Genomic DNA, 24,492 nt, shown 5'->3' with positions numbered 1-24,492 from the left:
GACGCCCTGGACCCCAGGGGTCACAGAATAACATCACATACACACACATCCCCCTCCCCTGGTAAGGAACACCCGTCAAACAAAACCCTTGTTACCTCCCACCAGAGTCTGATGGCCACACCAGGTGGGGCGGAGCCAGGCAGTTGGCCCCACCCACCGAGGAGTTCACAGGCCTGGAGGTGGGAAAAGTCAGTTAGTTGAGTTGAGGGGTTGAGTTGAGGAGTTGAGGAGAGGAGTTGAGGAGTGAAGTTGAGGAGTTGAAGTGGAGAGGTGGTAGAGAGAAGGAGAGACTGTGTGTGTTTGCGTTGGAGCCCAGGCGCCATCAGCAAGGTCGGCAGACGGTGGTGGCAGTCTGCAGGAGCTAGCGGAAGTCTGCGGATCCATAGGACCGGGGTTGGGCGGTGGCCCGCCAGTACCGAACCGGGGAGCGGACTAAAGCCAAGCACCAAAGCAGGGTACTCAGACCTCGACTAGGCTCGGAAGCCGCCGTAAAGGTCAAATTACCTGATTGAGGTCTGGACCTCAGGAGTTCATTCCCAACCAAGTCCCGTCAGAAGGCAACAGCCCAACCCGTCCGAATAAGTGCCACTGCCAACGGCCAGAGATCCAAGGGCCAGCGCCTGTGGGCAAAACGGGCTCTCCTGACACGTACAAGCCGGGGAGCGGACCACCCGTGGGAATCCATAGGGGTCAAACACTTACACACAGGTGCAGGGAAAGACAGCCACCATCAACCCGTCCAGGGAAAGTGAAGAAACCGCAGCCGACTACAGGCCCCGTCCATCCAGCCGTTTGGTTTACCAGAGACTCTGTCATTGACCACCTGAGTGAGTACACCAGTGCCATCTGGCACAGCGTTGCCCTGCATCCGCGCTGCTTCCCCGCACCGGCACCTGCACCTATCCCCTACTCGCTAACCCCCAACTGGGGCCCTGGGACCAACAGCCCCTACCCACGGAGGGGCCAACACCTCAGCTGCTCCCCGCCATCGCTCCCGGGAACCCCCATCACCAGCAGCGCTGGTGCCCACCATCACCACAACCCCGTGGGTAGCGTCACAACCGACATCCCACCACCAAACCTCCCCTTTTCACTCGTGGGCGAGGAGGCGCTGCTCGAGCCCCCAGGGTCCGGCCCCGTGCTCGAGCCACCGAGGAGCAGAAGCACCGGACCCGAGCACCAGTTCCCAGGCGAGCGGCGTTCCCAACCCACGACACCCCCTGCAGCGGTCGAACTGCTCGTATCCAGGGTCTACTGTGGCTCGAGGGTCTCCGGACCCAGGGGATTGCGGCCACTCAAATGTAAAGGGGGTATTTACAGGGGGTAAATGTTTGTGACGCCACCCGTGGTTCACGGTAATGGGAGTACTGCCGCTGTTGATTGGAGTACTCGGGGGAGATGGAGTGGGGGCAGCCAGATGACGTTTCCCTCCATGGGTAGGGGAGACCCCAGGATTCTGTATGGTGGTGTTGGGGAGCGGGGTGCGGATTGGAAGCAGGGGAGGACCATGTACTCACTCAGGCAGTGTTAGTGATGATGCGGCCGCAAAGCAGACTCTGACAACAAGGTGAACCAAGTCTCTGGGTGCCGCTGCCCTCTTGGGAGAGTCCGTCCGGGTATCCATCCTCTATAGTACTGCCGGGTGGTCCGGAGCCTGCCTCCGTGCACAAATTTGAAGTGTTCTGGTGGCCCGTTGGCATAAAGCTGTCCGGGCCCCGCTCCCTACTGTTTGTAGTGGAGCTGTGCTCTCAAGGGGTCACGCTTGGGATTTCAGTGAGCTGCTTTGGTTGGAAAGCCCTATCTCCCTCGTTGCGCTAGTGCCCCTGATCTCTGAGCTTCTTGGGGACAGTCCATAAAGTCATTATCCTCCGCAGTTCAAGTGCCGGGTTTGCTTGAAGCTACTCCCCGATCTAGGGTCCAGTACCCCCCAGTGCTTTTGGTCCCAGACCGGTTATTAGACTCATATGCCTCCTGTCCTCCAAGACCGGGTCCAGGCACCCAGCCTCAATATATAAACCTCAAAATATTCCATGAACATGATATAATGAATAATTAATAGTTTATTGATTACAAACTATACACACACATTTTTAAAAACAAGAGGTAGATTAGACAAATGAGGGGAAAGGCAAGAATGCATATAAAGGATGGCCAGTAGAAAAATACAATGGTCCTAATTCTCTTCAATTCAACAATATGGAATGCTATTTCATGATATTAACCACTCGTGTGCTGTATAAAGTTAACTGGCAAGCCAGAAATTGCACCAAAATTCCATAATAACAATTAAATATATATAGTGTATACAACAAAGTGCAAAGTGCCAAGAATAGCAGCATACATAGATCATAAAGTAGTGCATACAATAGCAGCACTTAGATGCAGAAACTGATTAAACTAATGATTATATTTAGCAATTAATAAGCTGTACACAGTTCCTTGTATCAGGAGTCAAAAAACGCACTGACACTTTCAAGATACAAATCTGTTATTAAGTACATAATAAAGTGCAGGGTGCAAGGACATAGCAGCATACACAGATCATGAGGTAGTAAAGAGATAGCAGCGGTTAGACCAGTATAGAGATGACCAAAAATTGCTCAAGCCATATCCTGAAAGTAGTAGCCAGCCCTCACCAACACTCCAACGACCGTTTCGCTACCGCTTCGTCAGGGAGTGAGGTGGGGAGGTTTGTGGGTGCTTTAAATACCTGTAGTGGCAGCTGTGTCTAATAAAAATCATGGAGACATCATGTTTATTGGGCGGCGCGGTTCGCGCATGCGCAAAGCCCCGCTTCCGCGCTCGGGAGTCCACCCGCGTACACCAAGGGCGACACTGTCACCGTTGATGACATAGGTAAGACAACCACACACGGGTCGCGGCTTTTTATAGAGCTTCTTACTCTTGGGTGGGTAGGTTTTGTGTTTTTTTCCAGTTTTGAGGTAATTATAGTTAGGTTCTCACATACATGATCTGGATTGGCTTCTTTGATCTGATCATGAGAGCGTTTCCGAGTGCCCCTTTTGCAATCTGATAAGCATCCGAGAAAATTTTGGAATGTGTGCATTCCAACTGTTTATTAATGTTACTAAAAACTTTATGTATCTATGTGACTATATGAGATATATGGATTGTCACTGTCTATGTATGTTTGTCTTTAATAATACTCAAAATATCCTAAAATTATATTTGTCATCGGATATATTGATTGACTTATGAATTGATACCCGTTTCCTTAATCCAGGTTTTATGCTTATACCTTGCATTGTCAAAAACATAGATTCACTTATGAACTTTTTTTTCATATTTATGCATACATTTTTACATCTTTATGCCTTTGATGGTCATTTCATATTATACAACATCACTCTAGAAAGATAAATGTACATATGCAATATATGCAAAAAAATATTTAGGATCATATATTCTGCTTATATCCTCTTTTCTTTGGATGCTTTTCTGCAATGATGCACGTTCTATACCTTTACAAAGATGGCGGTGGATGACACTGTGCGGCGCGGCACGCGTGCGCGAGCCGCGACCCATGTGTGGTTGTCTTACCTGCATCATCAACGGTGATAGTGTCGCCCTTGGTGTACGCGGGTGGACTCCCGGGCGCGGAAGCGGGGCTTTGCGCATGCGCGAACTGCGCTGCCCGATAAACATGGTGTCTCCATGATTTTTATTAGACACAGCTGCCACTACAGATATTTAAAGCACCCACAAACCTCCCCACCTCACTCCCTGACGAAGCGGTAGCGAAACGGTCGTTGGAGTGTTGGTGAGGGCTGGCTACTACTTTCTGGATATGGCTTGAGCAATTTTTGGTCATCTCTATACTGGTCTAACCGCTGCTATCTCTTTACTACCTCATGATCTGTGTATGCTGCCATGTCCTTGCACCCTGCACTTTATTATGTACTTAATAACGGATTTGTATCTTAAAAGTGTCAGTGCGTTTTTTGACTCCTGATACAAGGAACAGTGTACAGCTTATTAATTGCTAAATATAATCATTGGTTTAATCAGTTTCTGTATCTAAGTGCTGCTATTGTATGCACTACTTTATGATCTATGTATGCTGCTATTCTTGGCACTTTGCACTTTGTTGTATATACTATACAGTTAGGTCCAGAAATATTTGGACAGTGACACAATTTTCACGAGTTGGGCTCTGCATGCCACCACATTGGATTTGAAATGAAACCTCTACAACAGAATTCAAGTGCAGATTGTAACGTTTAATTTGAAGGTTTGAACAAAAATATCTGATAGAAATTGTAGGAATTGTACACATTTCTTTACAAACACTCCACATTTTAGGAGGTCAAAAGTAATTGGACAAATAAACCAAACCCAAACAAAATATTTGTATTTTCAATATTTTGTTGCAAATCCTTTGGAGGCAATCACTGCCTTAAGTCTGGAACCCATGGACATCACCAAACGCTGGGTTTCCTCCTTCTTAATGCTTTGCCAGGCCTTTACAGCCGCAGCCTTCAGGTCTTGCTTGTTTGTGGGTCTTTCCGTCTTAAGTCTGGATTTGAGCAAGTGAAATGCATGCTCAATTGGGTTAAGATCTGGTGATTGACTTGGCCATTGCAGAATGTTCCACTTTTTTGCACTCATGAACTCCTGGGTAGCTTTGGCTGTATGCTTGGGGTCATTGTCCATCTGTACTATGAAGCGCCGTCCGATCAACTTTGCGGCATTTGGCTGAATCTGGGCTGAAAGTATATCCCGGTACACTTCAGAATTCATCTGGCTACTCTTGTCTGCTGTTATGTCATCAATAAACACAAGTGACCCAGTGCCATTGAAAGCCATGGATGCCCATGCCATCACGTTGCCCCCACTATGTTTTACAGAGGATGTGGGGTGCCTTGCATCATGTGCCGTTCCCTTGTTTCTCCAAACTTTTTTCTTCCCATCATTCTGGTACAGGTTGATCTTTGTCTCATCTGTCCATAGAATACTTTTCCAGAACTGAGCTGGCTTCATGAGGTGTTTTTCAGCAAATTTAACTCTGGCCTGTCTATTTTTGGAATTGATGAATGGTTTGCATCTAGATGTGAACCCTTTGTATTTACTTTCATGGAGTCTTCTCTTTACAGTTGACTTAGAGACAGATACACCTACTTCACTGAGAGTGTTCTGGACTTCAGTTGATGTTGTGAACGGGTTCTTCTTCACCAAAGAAAGTATGCGGCGATCATCCACCACTGTTGTCATACTTGGACGCCCAGGCCTTTTTGAGTTCCCAAGCTCACCAGTCAATTCCTTTTTTCTCAGAATGTACCCGACTGTTGATTTTGCTACTCCAAGCATGTCTGCTATCTCTCTGATGGATTTTTTCTTTTTTTTCAGCCTCAGGATGTTCTGCTTCACCTCAATTGAGAGTTCCTTAGACCGCATGTTGTCTGGTCACAGCAACAGCTTCCAAATGCAAAACCACACACCTGTAATCAACCCCAGACCTTTTAACTACTTCATTGATTACAGGTTAACGAGGGAGACGCCTTCAGAGTTAATTGCAGCCCTTAGAGTCCCTTGTCCAATTACTTTTGGTCCCTTGAAAAAGAGGAGGCTATGCATTACAGAGCTATGATTCCTAAACCCTTTCTCCGATTTGGATGTGAAAACTCTCATATTGCAGCTGGGAGTGTGCACTTTCAGCCCATATTATATATATAATTGTATTTCTGAACATGTTTTTGTAAACAGCTAAAATAACAAAACTTGTGTCACTGTCCAAATATTTCTGGACCTAACTGTATATATCTAATTGTTATTATGGAATTTTGGTGCAATTTCTGGCTTGCCTAGTTAACTTTATACAGCACACGAGTGGTTAATATCATGAAATAGCATTCCATATTGGTGAATTGAAGAGAATTAGGACCATTGTATTTTTCTACTGGCCATCCTTTATATGCATTCTTGCCTTTCTCCTCATTTGTCTGATCTATGTCTTGTTTCTAAAAATGTGTGTATAGTTTTTAATCAATAAAATATTAATTATTCATTATATCATGTTCATGGAATATTTTGAGGTTTATGTTTGGTTGTGTTCCTGAGCTCAACCTTTGTATAAGCAAATTTTGGGATGAATATCCTCCTGATTATAGGTACCCGGCCTCAATACCCTGCGACCGGGTCTCCGACTCCTCCGGTCCCAGACCACCGTCTGCGACCCAACCTGTAACTCCCCGGGAGCCACACGCTCCCCTAGCTCCTCACCATTCGAGAGGTACACTCAACTCCTGCTTCCTCTTCCTTCTCTCCCCTGGAGCCGACTCCTCTCCTCTACTCCCTCCCACCAGTCAACCTGACACCTAGGTGGGCGGCCCTATTCCAGCTTAGCAGCCCACTGGTGTGTCTGGCAGGGTGTGGTGTGAGGTGTAGATGGGATTTGGATGCTGATAGAGGCAGTACCATAGGTTGGGAACGCAGAACCATGGGGGTTGAGTCCTGCACTAAGAGATAAATAGTGTGCAGTACCCTGTGATGCCCTGACTAGTCCAGGGGCGTCACATTCCCCCTTGGTTAAACGTAGCTCGTCCCCAAGCTATATATATATCTAATATATAAAGCTGAATGTGTGTGTGTGTGTATGTCTGGGATTGGCATCTGCACCGTCGCAGCTACAGCCACAAAATTTTGTACACTCACACGTCTGGACCCCGAGAGCGTCATAGGCTATGTTGTGAGGCAAAATTTTAACCCCGCGCGTTCCAATTTACCAATCAATTTTGTCCCTATCTACATAATGGGAAAAAAGGGAAACGAAAAGTGTATCTATACTGTCGCATTTACAATCACGAACGTTTGCACAGACACTTCATGTGACCCAGGGAACATCGTAGACTATGTTTTGACAGGAAAATTTAACCCCACGCTTTACAGTTACTCTCCAAAAAACATGCCTCCATTAAAGTAAATGGAGCCTGGAACTACAGGTTATTAGTAGGAGCTGTGATTGGTTGCTATAGGAACAAAAGACATTCATAGTATAAGAAGCTTATACAGTCATATGAAAAAGTTTGGGCACCCCTATTAATGTTAACCTTTTTTCTTTATAACAATTTGGGTTTTTGCAACAGCTATTTCAGTTTCATATATCTAATAACTGATGGACTGAGTAATATTTCTGGATTGAAATGAGGTTTTTTGTACTAACAGAAAATGTGCAATCGGCATTTAAACAAAATTTGACCGGTGCAAAAGTATGGGCACCTCAACATAAAAGTGACATTAATATTTTGTAGATCTTCCTTTTGCAAAAATAACAGCCTCTAGTCGCCTCCTGTAGCTTTTAATGAGTTCCTGGATCCAGGATGAAGGTATATTTGACCATTCCTGTTTACAAAACAATTCCAGTTCAGTTAAGTTTGATGGTCGCCGAGCATGGACAGCACGCTTCAAATCATCCCACAGATTTTCAATGATATTCAGGTCTGGGGACTGGGATGGCCATTCCAGAACATTGTAATTGTTCCTCTGCATGAATGCCTGAGTAGATTTGGAGCGGTGTTTTGGATCATTGTCTTGCTGAAATATCCATCCCCTGCGTAACTTCAACTTCGTCACTGATTCTTGCACATTATTGTCAAGAATCTGCTGATACTGAGTTGAATCCATGCGACCCTCAACTTTAACAAGATTCCCAGCTGCCGGCATTAGCCACACAGCCCCAAAGCATGATGGAACCTCCACCAAATTTTACTGTGGGTAGCAAGTGCTTTTCTTGGAATGCTGTGTTTTTTTTGCCTCCATGCATAGCGCCTTTTTGTATGACCAAACAACTCAATCTTTGTTTCATCAGTCCACAAGACCTTCTTCCAAAATGTAACTGGCTTGTCCAAATGTGCTTTTGCATACCTCAGGTGACTCTGTTTGTGGCATGCTTTCAGAAATGGCTTATTTCGCATCACTCTCCCATACAGCTTCTGCTTGTGCAACGTGCGCTGTATTGTTGACCGATGCACAGTAACACCATCTGCAGCAAGATGATGCTGCAGGTCTTTGGAGGTGTTCTGTGGATTGTCTTTGACTGTTCTCACCATTCTTCTCTGCCTTTCTGATATTTTTCTTGGCCTGCCACTTCTGGGCTTAACAAGAACTGTACCTGTGTTCTTCCAGTTCCTTACTATGTTCCTCACAGTGGAAACTGACAGTTTAAATCTCGGAGACAACTTTTTGTATCCTTCCCCTGAACAACTATGTTGAATAATCTTTGTTTTCAGATCATTTGAGAGTTGTTTTGAGGAGCCCATGATGCCACTCTTCATAGGAGATTCAAATAGGAGAACAACTTGCAAGTGGCCACCTTAAATACCTTTCCTCATGATTGGATACACCTGCCTATGAAGTTCAAAGCTCAATGAGGTTACAAAACCAATTTAGTGCTTTAGTAAGTCAGTAAAAAGTAGTTAGGAGTGTTCAAATCAAGAAATTGATAAGAGTGCCCATATCTTTGCACCGGTCAAATTTTGTTTAAATGCGGATTGCACATTTTCTGTTAGTACAATAAACCTTATTTCAATCCAGAAATATTACTCAGTCCATCAGTTATTAGATATATGAAACTGAAATAGCTGTTGCAAAAACCCAAATTGTTATAAAGAAAAAAGGTTAACATTAATAGGGGTGCCCAAACTTTTTATATGACTGTATGTGAGGTAATAAGATGTCGGTGGGGAGACAGATAGACAGAGACAGACAGAGAGACAGACAGAGACAGACAGAGAGACAGACAGGGAAAGAGACAGAGAGATAGAGACAGACAGGGAAAGAGACAGACAGAGACAGATGGTGAAAGAGACAGACAGAGAAAGACCTGGAAAGAGACAGACCTGGAAAGAGACAGACAGAGACAGACCTGGAAAGAGACTGACCTAGAAAGAGACAGACCTGGAAAGAGACAGACCTGGAAAGAGACAGACCTGGAAAGAGACAGACCTGGAAAGATACAGATGGGGAAAGAGACATATGAGGAAAGAGATAGATGGGGAAAGAGACAGACAGACATGCAAACAGGGACAGAGACAGGCAGACAGGGAAGGAGGAGACAGCCAGAGAGACAGACAAAGATAGATGGGGAAAGACAAAGACCTTGATAGAGACAGATGGGGAAAGAGACAGAGAAATAGAGACAGACAAGGAAAGAGACAGACAGAGACAGGCAAACAGGGAAAGAGACAGACAGGAAAAGACACAGACAAAGAGACGGGGAGACAGACGGGGAAAGAGACAGATAAAATTGACCAATATTGCCAGAACACAAGGGAAAAATGTATCAATATTTCAATTGATCCCAAACATGAGGAACTGAAGAGCAGGATAGCCCAGGCTACCTACACAACGTCAACTAGGATAACCAAAATGAAAAAGAGGTAGCCAATAAAATATAATAAATTTTATTGAGATGAATTAAAAGGTATTAAAACAAGGTGAACAACAAGTGGCTGATATGAACCAGCAAAAACAGCAGGAAGGAGGGTCGACAATAAAAGAGGTGGTTGTAATGAGTATCTGTTGCCCAACTCACATACTACCAGGGTTTAAATAGAGCTATTAAATATTCATTACAAGTGTGCAGAAGAAGCTCTAGTATAAGGGGAGTAGGGCAAAACAATACAATGTAATCACATTTTATGAAAGATAAACAAGCCAAATCTATTGTTTAACCTACCCAGTGGCATCTCCTCCTGCTGGCGCTGGCGTCCGTCCCTACACGTGTTTCAGCATAAGAAGCCTTCGTCAGGGGGAAAGAGACAGACCTGGGAAAGGGATAGACCTAGAAAGAGACAGCTGGGGAAAGAAACAGAGACATAGAGACAGGCAAAAAAAGAGACAGACAGAGACAGGCAGACGGGGAAAGAGACAGACCTGGAAAGAGACACACGGAGCACATTACTTGGCCAATTTAGTTAAATCTGTGTGGAATATCTGTGGTGCTGAAATATATGTTGTGAAATGCTTCTATTAGCTTAGTTTTTGCCTTTTAATAATTACATTTCTATCTATTTGTTTTGTGGTTTTTGTGTGCAGAATAAATATTTGTTAATACATTCTATTTTGTTAACAACAGTTATTAACCCGGGCGAGATATATATATATATATATATATATATATATATATATATATATATATCTCGCCCGGGTTAATAACTGTTGTTAACAAAATAGAATGTATTAACAAATATTTATTCTGCACACAAAAACCACAAAACAAATAGATAGAAATGTAATTATATATATATATATATATATATATATATATATATATATATATATAGATATATATAGATATATATATAGATATATATACATACACACACAAAGAAAATAGAAAATTATAAAATAGAAAATTATATATATATATATATATATATATATATATATATATATATATTTTATCCAGTGTGAGCAGATGCAGTATGCGCAGTGCCCGGAGTAATAATGGCAGTGTGCCGCCTTCTTCTCTCTTCTCTGTGGCGTTTATAGAATACGAAATTACTTAATCAATACTGCGCTCCTCCAGGTGACCATTGGCGAGACGTCCTTGAGACGCACGGGGCTCGTCACACTACTCAACACAGAACAGATCTGATGGATCCTATCCAAAATTTGAGACAGGAGCTCCAGATTCCATCCTGACATGTTTTCTGACCCTGGGAAAGCTGGGTGACTGCCCATATGACCGCAATTACAGGAACAGCCACTCCTTGTGCAGTAATTTATGCTAACACACATAATAATTATCATTATTTTTCACAAGTAAATATAATAATCCACGCCCAAACAACAGCTGCTGTTATCTACAATGAGACATATATCACACAAGGAAGTGTACACTTCAACCCTTTTTGAGAAGAAAAAAAAAGGCTATTTCACTTTTTTTCCTCCATTGTTTTTCTATAATATTTTAAATGTTTGAAGTACAAAAAAAAACATGTGAGGTTTTCATTTTATTTTCTTTGATTGTATTATGTTGTTGGCTTTGTTTTTTTTCTTTAAATCCAGTTGGATTCACTGTTCCCGGATATTTGTGGATGTGAGATTTTTTTTTAATTTTCGGTTTATTTATTTGTATTGCATTTTATTTTTTTTTGGGGTTTTGTTCTTTTTGGTTTTTTTTTTTAAACCTGGTTGGATTCACTGATCCCGGGTATTTTTGCATGTGATGTTTTTATTTATTTTACTATAATTTTCTATTCTCTTTGATTGTATTTTTTTTAAACCTGGTTGCATTCACTGATCTTGGATGTTTGTGTATGTGAGGTCTCTGGTTTTTTTATTTTTAATTCTGTTTTGTTTTTTTGGGGGGGGGGGGCGTTGTTTTTTTTTTTAAACCCAGTTGAATCCAATCATCCCAGATATACTGTGAGGTATTTATTTTTTTTTAATTTTGTTAATTTTTTTAAACCCAGTTGCATTCACTGATCCCAGATATTTTTGCATGTGATGATTTTATTATTTCTTTTAATTTTCTGTTTATTTTCTGTGATTGTATTTTGTTTATAAGGGTTTTTTTTTTTCTTTAAACCCGGTTGGATCCACTGATCTTGGCTATTTGTGCATGTGAGGTTTCTTTTTTTATTTTTAATTTTCCATGGTTTTTTTGTTGTTTTTTTTTTTAAACCCAGTTGGATCCACTCATCCCAGATATTTGTGCATGTGAGTGAGGTTTTTATTTTTTTAATTTTTTCTTTATTTTCTTCGATTGTGGTTTTTTTTTGTTTGTTTTTTGTAAACCCAGTTGCATTCACTGATCTCAGGTGATGTTTTTATTTTATTATTTTTTAATTTTCTGTTTATTTTCTTTGTTTGTATTTTGTTTTTTTAGGTTTAATTTCTTTTCTTTAAACCCGGGTTGCATTCAGTTATCCAGGATATTTGTGCATGTGAGGTTTTTGTTTTATTTTCTCTTTCTTCTCTTTAATTGTATTTTGTTTCTTGGGTTGTTTTATTTTTTTGTTTGTTTTTTTAAACCTGGTTGGATTCACTTATTTTTGAATGTGATGTTTTTATTATAATTCTTACTTCTTTAATTATTTGTTTTTTGTTGCTTGTTTTTTTTTCAAACCCTGTTGGATGCACTTATTCTGGGTGTTTGTGGTCCCACCCATCACTAATCATATATTTCCATCCAACTTTGTGGAGATTTTTTTTTTTTTTTTAATAAAAATTTTAACAATGGGGTTTTAATATTTGGCACTTTGTATTTACAGATATGAGCTGATTATAGACCCTGGACCGATAGGAGCCTGATGCCGGCCATATCCTCTGATGTGTGGTGTCCTGCAGCTGATCAGTGTGGTCTCTATGCAGGAACACATGCCTGCAAGAAGAACCCTGGCCCCTCTTTAAGATCCCACATGCCTGCAAGAAGAACCCCAACCTCCCTTTAAGATCCCACATGCCTGCAACAAGAACCCCGACCCCCCTTTAAGATCCCACATGTCTACAAGAAGAACCCTGGACCCCTGTAAGACCCCAGCTTAGATAAAGCACAAAAAGATTGAGGCGTTTTACTAAAAAAAACAAGCAGAACAGAAGAGTTTTTGCGCCTTAGGTTTATTAACAGATATCTCCAGCGGCATCCATTGTCTTTTGGACTCAGCACGGGTTTGGTGAAGCCTTCAGTAAGTGTTTTGGACTCATCACGGGTTTCGTAAAGCCTTCAAGCGATATTTTGGATTCACTACTGTTTTGGTGGAGTCTTCAGAAGTCTTTTGGATTCATCCAGGGTTTGCTGAAGTCTTGAGACGCGGCGTTGCTGTGTGGAGACCTCTTCATCGTCTATGATGGTGCCTTCTGCGTCTGCGAACTGAGACAAGAAGAAGCCATCATTACTACACATTCTGTCCACAGGCAAGCGTGTGCATAGATATTTACCTGTCGTACGGCCGGGGTGGCGCTTTATGGGGGTCCTCCTGGCTCTGCGTCGCCGCCGAAGTCCACTGCGTTTATTCTGCGTTCTAGATGGCATGGTGACAGGTGGAGCTTTGTTCTTCAGCGGTCCGGTCCAGGAGTATGAAGATGAATGATAGCCGCATGGCTTTTTATAGTCTCTGACTACTGTGACCTCATAATATGATGACATAGCAAGTGGCTGTGGCCCCTTTATTTAGTCAGCGAGCGAGGCTCCATTATTTACTTAGTGAGGCTCCATTATTTACTCAGCGAAGTTCTATTATTTACTTAGTGAGCTCTATTATTTACTTAGTGAGGCTCCATTATTTACTCAGCGAGCTCCATTATTTACTTAGTGAGGCTCCATTATTTACTTAGTGAGGCTCCATTATTTACTCAGCGAGGCTCCATTATTTACTCAGCGAGGCTCCATTATTTACTTAGTTTGGCTCCATTATTTACTTAGTGAGGCTCCATTATTACTCAGCGAGCTCCATTATTTACTTAGTGAGGCTACATTATTTACTCAGCGAGGCGCCATCATTTACTTAGCGAGGTTCCATTATTTACTTAGTGAGGCTCCATTATTTACTCAGCGAGCTTCATTATTTACTCAGCAAGCTCCATTATTTATTGCCCCTATTTACAAGAATATAACTGCTATAATACTGCCCCTATTTACAGGAATATAACGACTGTAATACAGCCCCTATGTACAAGAATATAACTACTATATTACTGCCCCTATGCACAAGAATATAACTACTATATGACTGCCCCTATGCACAAAAATATAACTACTATAATACTGCCCCTATGTATAAGAATATACAGTGGCATATAAAAGTTTGGACACCCCTGGTCAAACTTATTATTGAGAACAGGTAAACAAGTTGAAGATGAAATGATCTCTAAAAGGCACGCTACACTCCTCGTGGCGGCAGTTTTTGGATCGCATGCTGCACCTCCTCGCGGCGGCAGTTTTTGGATCGCACGCTGCACCTCCTCGCGGCGACAGTTTTGGGATCGCACGTTGCACCTCCTCGCGGCAGCAGTATTTGGTTCCACGCTGCACCTCCTCACAGCAGCAGTTTTTGGTTCCACGTTGCACCTCCTCGCAGCGGCAGTTTTGGGATCGCACATTGCACCCCCTCGCGGCAGCAGATTTTGGTTCCACGCTGCACCTCCTTAATATACCCCCCACCCAGCCACTCTCCTTAATATACCCCCCCTGCTGCCACTCTCCTTAATATACCCCCACGCTGTCACTCTCTTTAATATACCCCCACGCTGCCACTCTCCTTAATATACCCCCCACGCTGCCACTCTCCTTAATATACCCCTCACGCTGCCACTCTCCTTAATAAAACCCCCCATGCTGCTTCTCTCCTTAATATACCCACACTGCCAATGTCCTTAATATACCCCCATGCTGCCACTCTAATTAATATATCCTCATGATGCTGCTCTCCTTAATATACGCCCACACTGGTGCTCTCCTTAATATACCCCCACAGTGCTACTCTCCTTAATATACCTCCACACTGCCCCTGTGATGCCCTGGCAAAACCAGGTAGTTACAAATAGGCCCCCGCATTACACCGTACCCTCACTAGGAAACATACAGCCAATCAGAAACCCTAGTCACCCCCCCCTTAGGGAAAGATACACACACAAGTGGGCGTGACCAGGCAGTTGGACACGCCCACCCAGGGGTCCAGACAGCCCGGGGCGGGAAAACAGAAAGAAAGTGCTTAGAGTTCAGTTTGGAGAGGAGTGTGGGCTGGAGCTAAGTGTAGCTCCAGCAGTAAAGTTCAAGTTGAACGGTACCAGGGTAGGAGTCCTGGGGCCACTGGCTAGGAGGCAGATGGTGGTCTCCGTCAGCTGGAGATGTGAAGACGGCTCGGGAGAACCGAGGTGGACCAGGACAGGGTTGTAGCACGCCGGTACTGACACGAGGGTACCAACCCGGAAACCGTAGCACAAAGGGGGTATTCGGACCCTGAAGCCAGGACCAGAACCAAGCGGAAATGGTTAATTAACCTATTGAGGCCACGACTAGAGGTCCTGTCTAACCCAAAGTCAAGACAACAGCCCACCGATAGGGATAAGAGGTCACTGCCAGGGCCCATAGATCACACGGGCCAGCGTCTGCGGGCACGGCTCCTTAGGCCACATCCAGCCGGGAGCGGACTCCTGAGTTTCACACTAGGAAAGTCCACCTTACACAAGCAGTGCAGGAAAAGGATAGAGACCACCAGCCGGGTGGGGGACCCGAATGCAACCGGCCGTGGCACCGGCCACCATTACCTTGGTTTACCAGAGACTTGTGTGGTTTACTAACAGTGAGTACACCAACACTCTCTGCGGTCGCTATCCCCTGCACCGAGTCACCGGGTCCCGGGGCCACCATCCCTGCCCACAGAGGGGTTAACAACTTGCTGCACAACATCTCCCCCGGGTGCCCCATAACAGCAGCGGTGGTGTCCCACCTCACCACACACCGTGGGTGGCGTCACGAACTTACTACGGCCTAGCCTGTACATCTACATCTACGTCCCCCCATTTATTCGGCATGTCCGCGAGACCGCCGGGTCCGGAGACCCTCGAGCCACCACCCCTGAAGGTCCGGATTCGAGCAGCACCGGCTGCTGGCACGGGGGCGGCACACCCCTTAATATACCCCACGTTTCCACTCTCATTAATATATCCCCCACGCCACTCTCCTTAATATCCCCCCAAGCTGCCACTCTCATTAATATACCCCCATGCTGCAAGTCTCATTAATTTACCCCTCCCACACTGCCTCTGCAAAATATTTCCCCCCTACAGTGCCCTTTTGTAAAATATCCTTCACACAAAAACACACACACACACACACACACACACACACACACACACACTGCCCACTCTGAATAAAGTACTCACCCCATTACCTCTCAGAAAGCTGTGTCCCTTTCACGATTGTTCTCCCCTTCTCTAGTACAGTTCATCTTCCGCTCCTCCATGGAGCGCTGACCACTGCCCGACGTGCATCTCTGGCGCCCGCAGCAGTGTGATGACGTCAGCAAGGTGCTAATCTCAACACTAGAGATGAGCGAACCAGTCGCGGTTCGGCTCGAGCTTGGTTCGTCGAACGGAGGTCTAGTTCGTGTAAGGTTCGGCGAACCGGTTCGGCGAACCACTTGAACCCATAGGAAACAATGAGAGGCAATCACAAACACATAAAAACACCTAGAAAACACCCTCAAAAGGTGTCCAAAAGGTGACAAACAACTCACAACACAACACAACACAAACACATGGGAAAGTGACAAGGACATATACTCATGCGAAAACAAAAGAGCTGGACAAGGAAAAAGAGGAGGAGACACAGATATAGGCATGGCATGCCCTTCTAAAATGATGTAAAACACCGCAAGGTGACTCAAAGCGGAGTCTCCCTTTTTTCCAAAAATTGGGCCACACAGACAACCCTTCAGTGGCAGCACTTGTGCCCCAGTTGCACATTTCACAGGTAGATTTGCATCAAGCACATTCAAAAATACGCCATCCTTAACCGTCCCCAGGATTGCACCAGGGTAGGTAGCAAAGTCTTTGCTGATCCCAGATCTGTTCAACTTGGATCATTTTTAGAAACAAAGCAAGCAAGGGTTACTCCAAGCGGAGTCGCCCTCTTTTACAAAAATTGGGCCACACAGACACCCCATCAGTGGCAGCACTTGTGCCCTAGTTGTACACTTCACAGGTAGATTTGCATCAAGCACATTCAAAAATACGCCATCCTTAACTGTCCCCAGGATGACACCGGGGTAGGTAGCAAAGTCTTTGCTGAACCATGACTTGTTCATCTTGGCTCCTTTTTAAAAACACAGCAAGGGTAACTCCAAGCGGAGTCTCCCTTTCTTCCAAAAATTGGGCCACACAGACACCCCTTCAGTGGCAGCACTTGCGCCCCAGTTGTACACTTCACAGGTAGATTTGCATCAAGCACATTCCAAATACACAAGCATTTACTCTCCCAAGGATGACACCGGGGTAGGTAGCAAAGTCTTTGCTGAAACATGACTTGTTCATCTTGGCTCCTTTTTAAAAACACAGCAAGGGTTACTCTAAGCAGAGTCTCCCTCTTTTCCAAAAATTGGGCCACACAGACACCCCTTCAGTGGCAGCACTTGTGCCCAAGTTGTACACTTCACAGGTAGATTTGCATCAAGCACATTCCAAATACACAAGCATTTACTCTCCCCAGGATGACACCGGGGTAGGTAGCAAAGTCTTTGCTGATCCCAGATCTGTTCAACTTGGATCATTTTTAGAAACACAGCAAGCAATGGTTACTCCAAGCGGAGTCTCCCTTTTTTCCAAAAATTGGGCCACACAGACACCCCTTCAGTGGCAGCACTTGTGCCCCAGTTGTACACTTCACAGGTAGATTTGCATCAAGCACTTTCAAAATACACAAGCATTTACTCTCCCCAGGATGACACAGGGGTAGTAAATTCCTTGTGGATCCATGACTTGTTCATTTTGATGAACGTTAGTCTGTCCACATTGTCAGTGGACAGACACGTGCACTTATCTGTCAGCACACACCCAGCAGCACTGAAGACACGTTCTGAGACAACGCTGGCAGCTGGACACAACAAGATCTCCAAGGCGTAAGTGGAGAGCTCTGGCCATTTTTCAAGATTTGAAGCCCAAAATGAGCAAGGCTCCATTTGCTAAGTCATGGCATCAATGTTCATTTGGAGATACTCCTGTATCATCCTCTCGAGCCGTTGACTATGTGTCAGACTTGTTGTCTCTGGTGGCCTTGCAAAGGATGGTCTAAAAAAATTATGAAAAGATTCAATAAAATTGCTGTTACCAGCACCAGATACAGTGCTGCTGGTACGGTTAGACTGTTGATGATGACGAGACCGTCCCATGTTTGTCAAGTTACAACTGGGAGATTCACTCCGTGCACCACGGTTGTTTGGTGGAAAAGCCGAGCTAAGATCGAGTAACAGCTTTTGCTGATACTCCTGCATACGTGCGTCCCTTTCTATGGCTGGAATTATGTCACAAAATTTGGACTTGTACCGGGGATCTAATAGTGTGGCAAGCCAGTACTCATCATCACTTCGAATTTTGACAATACGAGGGTCATGTTGGAGGTAGTGCAGCAAGAAGACGCTCATGTGTCTTGCGCAGCCATGTGGACCAAGTCCACGCTGTGTTTGTGGCATAGAAGTGCTACCCGTTCTTTCTTCCTCTGACATCTCCCCCCAACCTCTTTCAACTGAAATTTGACCAAGGTCTCCCTCATCCGCTGAGTCTTCCATGTCCATGGACAGTTCTTCCTCCATTTCTTCATGTTCTCCTGCACCTTCCTCAACATTTTGCCTGCTACCATGCGCCCTTGTTGATCCCTGTCCCCCATGGTCCCATGCCTGCCGCCTTGGTGATGATGAACGTCTGGACCTTGGTGATGTTGTTGTCCCTTGCGCATATGAATCCTCCTGTAGTTCCTCCCCTTCCTGTTGTCCGAATGTGAGATGGTGAAACAGCTCCCATTGTTCATGGCCAGAAATATGTACCTGGTTAAAGATGTGCATGGCAAGCCCCTGTATCACCTCACAAGCATAGTTTAGACGTACAGTGCCTACAAGTAGTATTCAACCCCCTGCAGATTTAGCAGGTTTACACATTCGGAATTAACTTGGCATTGTGACATTTGGACTGTAGAAATTGTGAAAAGTTTATTCAGAGGGTCATTTATTATTCAACCCCTCAAACCACCAGAATTCTGTTTGGTTCCCCTAAAGTATTAAGAAGTATTTCAGGCACAAAGAACAATGAGCTTCACATGTTTGGATTAATTATCTCTTTTTCCAGCCTTTTCTGACTAATTAAGACCCTCCCCAAACTTGTGAACAGCACTCATACTTGGTCAACATGGGAAAGACAAAGGAGCATTCCAAGGCCATCAGAGACAAGATCATGGAGGGTCACAAGGCTGGCAAGGGGTACAAAACCCTTTCCAAGGAGTTGGGCCTACCTGTCTCCACTGTTGGGAGCATCATCCGGAAGTGGAAGGCTTATGGAACTACTGTTAGCCTTCCACGGCCTGGACAGCCTTTGAAAGTTTCCACCCGTGCCGAGGCCAGGCGTGTCCGAAGAGTCAAGGCTAACCCAAGGACAACAAGGAAGGAGCTCCGGGAAGATCTCATAGCAGTGGGGACATTGGTTTCAGTCAATACCATAAGTAACGTACTCCACCACAATGGTCTCCGTTCCAGACGAGCCCGTAAGGTACCTTTACTTTCAAAGCGTCATGTCAAGGCTTGTCTACAGTTTGCTCATGATCACTTGGAGGACTCTGAGACAGACTGGTTCTAGGTTCTCTGGTCTGACGAGACCAAGATCGAGATCTTTGGTGCCAACCACACACATGACGTTTGGAGACTGGATGGCACTGCATCAAGAATACCATCCCTACAGTCAAGCATGGTGGTGGCAGCATCATGCTGTGGGGCTGTTTCTCAGCCAAGGGGCCTGGCCATCTGGTCCGCATCCATGGGAAGATGGATAGCACGGCCTACCTGGAGATTTTGGCCAAGAACCTCCGCTCCTCCATCAAGGATCTTAAGATGGGTCGTCATTTCATCTTCCAACAAGACAACGACCCAAAGCACACAGCGAAGAAAACCAAGGCATGGTTCCAGAGGGAAAAAATCAAGGTGTTGCAGTGGCCTAGTCAGTTTCCTGACCTTAACCCAATTGAAAACTTGTGGAAGGAGCTCAAGATTAAAGTCCACATGAGACATCCAAAGAACCTAGATAACTTGGAGAAGATCTGCATGGAGGAGTGGGCCAAGATAACTCCAGAGACCTGTGCCGGCCTGATCAGGTCTTATAAAAGACGATTATTAGCTGTAATTGCAAAGAAGGGTTATTCCACAAAATATTAAACCTAGGGGTTGAATAATAATTGACTCACACTTTTATGTTGAAAATTTATTAAAATTTAACTGAGCAACATAACTTGTTGGTTTGTAAGATTTATGCATCTGTTAATAAATCCTGCTCTTGTTTGAAGTTTGCAGGCTCTAACTTATTTGCATCTTATCAAACCTGCTAAATCTGCAGGGGGTTGAATCCTACTTGTAGGCACTGTATATATTTGTGTCTCATAAATGTGAACAGTAATTATTGTATGTAACTTTGCCACCTGCAGCTGTCAGTAATGATGTGATAATACTTTATAAAGGGACAAAAATGTCATTATTCAACCATAAGAGGACGCTGTTTCTCAGCACAAATGAAAGACTGCAATAGCTAGCTCAGATGGGGGCGGAGCTACAGGCTGATGAAAAGAAGTACATCACAGGAAGTAGAGGAGCAGCCACCTTGGAAGCGGTAGGCAGTGAATGAGTACAGAGACAGAGGACGTGCAGAAGAGGGAAGAGATAATATTTGCGACTAGAAACCTATCATCTTGATCAGAGCTGTGACACTGTATCTGTATCCTTACCAGTTGGGAGAAGATTGCTGAAAGAACGCTTTTGCGCTTTTGTGAAGTTGATAGGACGTTGCCAAGGAGACAAGCCACAGTGACCAGCAGTACTGCTCAGCTGTTGGAGAGGTCTCTCATCTGACTTTGTACTTCAGACATATTGTCCAGAGCAGACCCGGGTCGGTAAGATAAGTAAGGCCCACTGCGCCATCGCAGTGGGTAACCGTGCACGCACCTCACATCAGTTTGGCGCCAGAATATTTGAGACTGAGGCAGGGCCTGTAGTTAGTTTAGTTAGGCATAGTAACACTGTCAGGCCACAGTTACTGCCACAATCACCATTTGGTACCATCGTTTCCAAGACTACATTATTTAGTTCTTTGCCATTGAGGTTTCTCTGTGGACCACAACTACTTCACACCCGGATGTTACTAAGACCCATCACAGACTTTAGGGCATAATCGAGCTCATCCAGGAGGGAACTTGTGTTGAACAAAATATCTGTTATTTATGTTTTTATGCTCTTTGCTAAGCAGTCATTGTATATAGTAAGTGGTTTGGTTATTCAAGGTGAATCTTGGGAAGGCTCCTCCATTAATGGGCACTATATTTATATTGGGGCAGGGGAATAGTCAATTGGGGGTTAGAGTAAATTTATTTTAAGTTTATAAACTGTTGTGCTATACTGCGGGCGGCTTGTATTTTACACCCATCCAATTTTTTTCATGTTTAAGGGTATTAATAGGTAGTTGGCAGTTGGAATATCCAGCCATGCCTGTAGGTACCATATAGTGTATATATTGTAGCAGTCTCATGTTGTAAGGCGCCACCCTGTATAGCACAAGGGTCTCAGCCTCTTCGCTGAGTGTTTGTGAATTTTCCCTGAGTGTCTTCCCCTGTTTTGATTGCATTCATATTCAAATTGTAGTAAAGCACTTTTGTTAGTTAATCTAGTTTTGAGGCCGTTTATTTCTCGTTCGTGACTTCGCTGTATCCTAAAGAGCCCACCCCAGTGCACGGCTTACACCACCCCCTGACTCCGAATAGTGTTGTAAATGACTGGAATTGTCATGCTGATAATGGCATTGTCAGCGCTAAACATATTCGTCACCATGTCGAAACTGTGCAGAAGGGTGCATAGGTCCTTGATCTGAGACCACTCCATCAGGGTGATCTTCCCCACCTCTGCATCTCAGCCCAGGCTATACGTCATGACGTATTGCACCAGGGCTCGGCGGTGCTGCCACAGTCGCTGTAACATGTGGAGAGTCGAATTCCAGCGTGTCGGCACATCGCATTTCAGGCGATGAACCGGCAAGCCGAAAGACTTCTGGAGCGATGCAAGTCGCTCAGCTGCGGTGGTTGAACGGCGGAAGTGAGCAGACAATTTTCGTGCCCTGTTCACAAGGCCATCTAGGCCGGGATAGTGTGTTAAAAATTGCTGGACAACAAGGTTCAACACGTGAGCCATACAAGGCACGTGTGTCACCTTGCCCAGGCAAAGGGCCGCACCCAGGTTTGAAGCATTGTCGCACACGGCCTTACCAGACTGCAGGATGAGTGGAGACAACCATTTACCAAACTCAGTCTCCAGAGCTGCCCACAACTCAGCTGCTGTGTGACTCTTATTTCCAAGACATTTCAAGATAAAGACCGCCTGATGCCGTTGATCTCTGCTGCCAGCATAGTAATGAGGGGTGCGTGATTCCTTCTGCGCAGTTACAACGCTGGTGGCCTGACCAGGCAGTCTTGGGGCGGAGGTGGAGGACACAGACGAGGTTGAGGAGGCAGAAGCTGTGGAGGAACTTGGACAGACAGAGGATTGACACACAAGTTGTGGTGATGGCAAGACTTGTGCAGCAGACCCTTCACCATCTATCACCATAGTTACCCAGTGCCCAGTCAGCGACATGTAACGTCCCTGTCCATGCTTTCTGGTCCAAGTATCGATGGTGAAATGCACCCGTTCACACACAGAGTTTCTCAAGGAAGCGGTGATGTTGTGCACGACATGCTTGTGTAGCGCAGGCACACCTTTCTTAGAGAAGTAGTGGCGACTGGGCATCTGGTACTGGGGCACAGCGACAGACATAAGGTCTCTAAAATACTGTGTGTCCACCAGGCGGAAAGGCAGCATTTCGGTAGCCAAGAGCTTACAGAGGGATAAAGTTAACCTCTTAGCTTTGTCATGGGTCGCAGGAAATGGCCTTTTATTTGTCCACATCTGAGGGACAGAGATCTGGCTGCTGTGTGTAGACGGGGGTGAGTAGGTTGTCCCTGGAAAAATGCAGGTTTGTGAGGAAAGTGCAGGCAAAGACATGATGTTGCCTTCATCCAACGTTGGTGCTATCGATGTCTGAGAGAGCTGTACACACGCACTTGTTTCCCCTTCCAAACCAACTGACGACCTACCAAGCAAACTGCCTGTTGCGGTTACAGTGGTGGAAGTTGTGCGTGGAAAACCAGGTGTGACAGCTGTCCCCACAGTCCTAGAAGATGAAGAGCGCGCGGATGCACTGGAAGGGGCAGGCGGTGGATGGTCCGCTCCGCTAGGCCCCATTGCAGCACGGTGAGCTTCCCACTGGGACATATGATATTTATTCATGTGACGATTCATGGAAGAAGTTGTCAAACTGCTGAGGTTTTTTCCTCTACTAACAGATTCCCGACAAATTTTACAGATCACATGATTTGGGCGATCCTTTGCAAGGTCAAAAAAGGACCAGGCTAGGCAAGGCTTAGAGGCCATGCGAGCTGCAGAGCCACCCCAACTTGTGCTCAGAGGCAGAGTGGTGGCTGAGGATGCAGTTGTAGACGTGCTACCAGTACTCCTCTGTCCAGGAAGGCGCAAGGTAACTTCGTCGTCAGTTGCATCCTCCTCCACCTCCTCTGTTGACCTCCTCGAGTGCCTGACTTTGGGTTGACAGTAGGTGGGATCTAGAACTTCCTCATCAAGCGTTGTGTTTGCACTCCCCTCACCCTCAGACCGAGCCTCTTCCTGCCCTGATCGAATATTTAAGTTGTCATCCCAATCTGGTATCTGTGTTTCATTGTCATCAGTATGTTCCTCATTGTCTCTACCAACAGGTGTTACAGTTTGTGAATAAGGGTCAACATTATGCTCAGAGACTTGGTCATCACGGCCTGAATCTCAGTCACAAAGGTTCTGGGCATCACTGCAGACCATTTCCTGGTCTGTACTCACTGTAGCTTGGGAGCAGACCTCTGATTCCCAGGCTATAGTGTGACTGAACAGCTCTGCAGACTCAACCATCTCTGTTCCACCATACTGTGCAGGGTGAATGGAGACTTGAGAGCTGGGAGAAAGCAAGTGTGATTGGGACGACAACTCAGAGGACTGTTTTTTTTTGGATGCGGTAGTTGAGGTGGAGGAGAGGGCACTTGTTGGACCACTTGAGATCCATTCAAGCATGTTCTTTTTTTGGGCATCATCTACCTTTGTTCCAGTTGTTCGTGTCCGTAAGAAAGGGAGTACATCTGATTGTCCACGGAAAGTAGTAGACAGCTTACTTTTGCTGGAAGATGGCCTATCTTCAGCAGATGTTAATGGAGCTTTGCCACCTTCCCCACGAACACAAACTTTTCCAAAACGCCTTTTCCCCTTCCCACTAGCATCTGTCATTTTGCCACTCATTTTGATTGCAAAAAGATTGCCCACTTAAAATGTGGTAGTAAAAATTGAGAGGTGGTGTAGATTGCAGAGGTGGTCTAGCTTTATTGGCAGCAGAAGAAACAACACAGACTATCCCTGACAATGCAACTATGGCCCTTAAACTGGCAGCACAGTTTGCAATTATAATGGCTTAGTAAAAATGAGCTTGAGGGTGCAATGCAGAGGTGCTGGAAATAGCTTGGCACCAGTAGGACACTAATGATGTCCAACAGCCACTTTTAGGATGCCACTAAGTTTTCTCAGTGTTTGCTATTATAATTGCTTAGTAAAAATGAGCTTGAGGGTGCAATGCAGAGGTGCTGGAAATAGCTTGGCACTAGTGGGACACTAATGATGTCCAACAGCCAATTTTAGGATGCCACTAAGTTTTCTCAGT

General features: G+C 45.0%; 1 protein-coding gene and 1 long non-coding RNA gene across 2 annotated transcripts in view; both read right to left on the bottom strand.

Annotated features, from left to right (window-relative positions):
- SHOC1 (shortage in chiasmata 1) overlaps window positions 1-24,492 on the bottom strand; it is a 525,180-nt gene that overhangs the window by 437,381 nt on the left and 63,307 nt on the right. The gene's annotated exons all lie outside the window — the stretch shown is intronic.
- On the bottom strand, window positions 12,566-13,086 carry LOC142295698 (uncharacterized). Its single transcript, XR_012751525.1, has 2 exons — window positions 12,904-13,086; window positions 12,566-12,835 (listed from the first exon to the last, which is right to left on the bottom strand). It is a non-coding gene; the product is annotated as an uncharacterized LOC142295698 (long non-coding RNA).

Source organism: Anomaloglossus baeobatrachus, chromosome 1, assembly GCF_048569485.1.
Source record: "Anomaloglossus baeobatrachus isolate aAnoBae1 chromosome 1, aAnoBae1.hap1, whole genome shotgun sequence".
Taxonomy (NCBI): Eukaryota; Metazoa; Chordata; class Amphibia; order Anura; family Aromobatidae; genus Anomaloglossus; species Anomaloglossus baeobatrachus.
Note: the sequence above shows the minus strand (reverse complement) of the source record. Positions and strands in the feature narration are given on the sequence as shown.